The sequence below is a fragment of the Octodon degus genome, unplaced genomic scaffold (assembly GCF_000260255.1).
Source record: "Octodon degus isolate 3935 unplaced genomic scaffold, OctDeg1.0 scaffold00027, whole genome shotgun sequence".
Taxonomy (NCBI): Eukaryota; Metazoa; Chordata; class Mammalia; order Rodentia; family Octodontidae; genus Octodon; species Octodon degus.
In genome coordinates, this window is record NW_004524603.1 from 4,609,806 (window position 1) to 4,614,099 (window position 4,294).

The 4,294-nt window shown below is 40.1% G+C and overlaps 1 protein-coding gene and 1 pseudogene across 3 annotated transcripts in view; one reads left to right on the plus strand and one right to left on the minus strand.

Moving 5' to 3' along the window:
• Positions 1–4,294, plus strand: part of Kmt2c (lysine methyltransferase 2C) — a 300,385-nt gene that overhangs the window by 122,014 nt on the left and 174,077 nt on the right. The gene's annotated exons all lie outside the window — the stretch shown is intronic.
• On the minus strand, positions 447–838 carry LOC111816147 (annotated as a pseudogene).

Consider the following 4,294-nt stretch of genomic DNA (forward strand, 5'->3'; position numbering starts at 1 on the left):
TCAGTGGTCTAAAGCACCTACTTAGAACAAGCTTAGCAAAGCATCAGGGACCGCGGTTCGATCCCCCAGCACCACATGCCAGCCAGCCACGCCCCCTGGTGGGCTGAGCTGGCCACATACACCTCTCTCTCTCTCTCTCTCTCTCTCTCTCTCTCTCTCTCTCATAAATAAATAAATAAAATTAAAAAAAAAAGGCATGGTTTTCCCATTATCAACATATTGTACTGGATAGTACATTTGTTATGATTTTTTTTAATTTTTCGTTTTTTTGTTATGATTCTTAAAAGCTCAGCGACACATTGTTATTACCCAAAGTCTGTATCAAGTGTCATTCTTTTTTTTTTTTTTTTGGTGGTACCAAGGATCAAACTTGGCACCTTACATTTGCCAGGTAGGCGCTTATGCCAAGAACTTCATTCTTTTTTTTTTTTCCATAGTCATCAGATTTAATATGAGATATGATATGATTATTCCACTTTTCCTTCCTGGATCAGCTTTTCCTTCTTATCCCTACTAGTTTTGAAAACATAATACCAGAAGAGGAGGGAACCAAGTCTACCCACAAGTCCTATCAGCGAGTTTTTGGGAGTGAGCCTGAAATTGGGATAGATGTTAGCTGATCTTGTGTAGGTCCAACAAATCAAAGCAGGGTCTTCGATGAGCGTTGGCGTTTGAAGTCGTTGTACTGAAGCAGATGTTCTCGTTTGAGCTGGGCTTTTATGGCTAAGCGCTTGGCTTCGCCCTCAGGGTTTCCGCAGATATGATGTTGTTTTCGGCAGTGTCGAGGGTAGAGGGAAGAGTAGCCAGGTGAGCCGGCTTATACTTTGGGAACGCCATCTTGCCCGCCCCCCCAGCTCACAACTGCCGAACTTCATTCTTTGTGTTATATTTTTTATGCTCTGGATAAATGTCAAGGCCAGTCTGGGCAAATTCTACCTTTATGAATCACACAGAATAGTTTTCACAGATTTCAGTTTTCTTTGAAAACTGTAGCCTACCTCTTCATCTTTCCCTTCCCCCAACTCCCTGTTTGTTCTGTTCTGTTCATGCCTTTTTGAGACAGTGTCTCACTCTTGCAGTCCAGGCTGGTCTTGAGCTCACTTTGCAGCCCAGGCTGGTCTTGAAGAACTCAGGACCTGAGCTAACTCCCAGGCCCATACTGTTCCTAGAGTTTAGGTTTTCTCACAATGTCAGATTGCTGAGATTAAACAGTATGCATCCTTTTCATATTAGTTTCTTTCATTTAGTAAAACCCATTTACATTTCTTCCAGATTTCATTTCTTTTTTTTTTTTTTTTTTTGGTTTGGTGGTGCCAGGGATCGAACTCAGGACCTTGCGCTTGCCAGGCAAGCACTTACTCCACTGAACTGTCTCCCCTGCCCCAAATTTTTATGTCTTGATTAGTTGTTTCTTTCTAGTGCTGAGTAATATTCCACAATCTTGTATCAGAGTCTTTATCCATTAATCTACTAGAGAGCACTTTTATTATTTTCAAAGTTTGGCAGTAACGAATGAAGCTGTATAAGCACAGATATGTAAAACTTTGAGTAGACATGTCTTTGACCCATTTAGATAAATAACCAAACAGCATGATTGCTTGTTATAGTAGGAATATGCTTACTTTTAGAAGGAACTTTCAATCTATCTTGTGGTCATACCATTTTGAATTCTTATTACAAGTGTACTATTAGGCTGGGTAGATAGCTCAGCAGTCTAAGGGCCTGCCTGGCAAATGCAGGGTCTGGAGTTCGATTCCCAGTACTGCATGCCATGCCGGTCCTTGAACCCATTGTGGCATATGCCTGTAATCCCAGTGCTGGGGAGGCTGAGACAGTAAGATCACTATGAATCCAAACTGTGTAGTAAGACCCTATATTCCCCCCCCCCACGCCCCAAAAGGTAATATTAGCATGAAATTTCTTTTTCTACTTATTCTTTTCTTTCTTTTTTAAAACATGTATTTAGTATAGTGTCTACAGGTTCTCACTAGACAGCTCGGACTTGTAGTGATCTGCTCCTGTTTTCAGCCTCCCAAGCTCTGGGATTACAGAGGCATGCTGCCATGCCTGGTCTCACTTGACAGCTTGGCACATGCAGGATTGAACCCTGGCCTTTGTGCTCTGCCTAAGCAAGTGCTTTAGTGTGCTGAGCTATCTGGTCGGTCTACTTATTTATTCTTAATGTGCATGTGGCTTAATTTCATTTATCTATCCATTTATTTTTGAGACAGTGTTTCGCTATGTAGTGCAGACTGGTCTTAAAGTCACAGTGATCCTGTTGCCTCAGACTCAGAAGTGCAGGGATTGTAGCTGTGTGCCACAGTGTCTGGCAGCATGTGACTTAGTGTTTAAAGTGAGCTTTGGGTAGACTGTGGAGGTGGCTCTTGTGTTTTGATGTATTCTGACAACCTTCTAATTGCTACAATTGGACCATTGATGTCTATAGTGCTTCTTGTTACAGTAGAATTAATGTCTCGTATCTCTATTTTCTACTTTCGTGGCTTAAATCAAATATTTTACATGACTCAAGTTTCTCTGCTTTCTCAGTACATTAGGTGCTACACACATTTTAACCTTTTTTAATGTTTGTCCTAGAGTATGTATATTCTTTTTTTCTGTTCTTTCTTTTTTTTGGTGGAACTGGGGATTGAACTCAGGCCCTTACGCTTACCAGGGAAGCGCTTATTCTACTGAGCCATCTCCCCGGCCCCAGAGTATGTATATTCTTCTTTTTTTTTGGCAGAACCAGGGATTGAACTCAGGTCCTTGCGCTTGCCAGGGAAGTGCTTACTCCACTGAGCCATCTCCCCGGCCCCGTATATTCTTAACAGCTAATCGAAGCCAATTTTCAAATAAAACTACCACTTCACTAATACGAGTGCCACTGATTCCATCCTCTCATTGCAAAGATTTAAAATGTTGAAAGACATCAACCAAGATTTTTTTTTGTTGTTCTCTTTTCTCTTTTGATATCAGGAATTGAGCACAGGACCTTGTGCTTGCCAGGCGAGCTCTGTGCCCCTGAGCTGTATCCCCAGCCCTCAATTTAAAATTCTGTATCCTGCAAAATTACCCTCCAAAACTGAGATAGAAACAAAGATTTTTTTCAGACAAGCAGAAATAAGGAATTTGTTGCCGTTTGGCATATCTTATGAGAAGTGTTAGGCTCTTTAGAAGAGAACAAAACAGTATACTTCAGAAATTTGAATCCATATTGAAAGGAGAGTGGCATTGCCAGTTGACCTAACTTGCAAGAAATGTTTAAAGTTCCTTAGAACAAACTGATGCAGGCCTTAAACTTGGATCTATATTAAGAAATAAAGAACAAGTCAGAAGGAATAAATACAGGTAAAATTTTAAACTTTTTATTATTAATTGTTCTAATAGGTACTAATTTGTTCAAAGTGATACAGCAAAGTTTCTCTGTGTGTGCATGTGCGCATGTGTGCATAGGTTAAAAGTTACGGTTGCAGAAGATTGGAGGGAGGCATTCTGAAGGAGCCTAGTGTGCTCGTGTCTCCTTCAAGGGCATGACTGCAGTAACCTAACTTCTTCTCGTAGAGCCCCACTGCTGCATGTTTCCCTGTAGTGTTGGGGGCTGCACACCAACCAGACCTTCCACCTGGGCCTCTGGAGACCACTGAGGGTTGGAACTATACCGTAGTAATGCTTTTGTTTCTGTGTAAAATCTGATTATCTCTAGGCTTAGTTATGTGTTTATTGTTAGTTGTTATGTGTCTAATACCTGTTGGGTCTTATTTAGTGATGACTTCCAGTCTTTAGTGTGTACTCACCATATACCGAAAAGATAGTATTTTGTTAGGTTAGTACACTTTATTGTGATGTATTTAGTTGGAGTTTTCAAGGATATCTCTATCTATCTATCTATCTATCTATCTATCTATCTATCTATCTGTATTACAGTAATGACTTAATGAATGGTTATATACATAATATTCAAGTATATAGGGAAAATCCTTTAAATGATACTATTACTTTCAAAATATATTTATTGTAATACTATACATTATGAGTACAACCATCCTGGTTAGTTTGCTGTGGTTATGGTAGCATTTGGCACAAAGAAAAAGCTTCATTTTGTAGCTTAAGAATTTTACTATACCTGTCCCTTCCTACCTGTTTCAAAGCTTGCAATGGATTCTTCTGTTTTGGTTTTTTTTTTTTTTTTTTTTTGGGACAGTTTCTTATAGTTCAGACTGGCCTTAAAGTCATTAGCCCAGGCTGACCTCAAACTCATGGTGATCCTTCTGGGTCAGTGTCCTGAGTGTTGGAA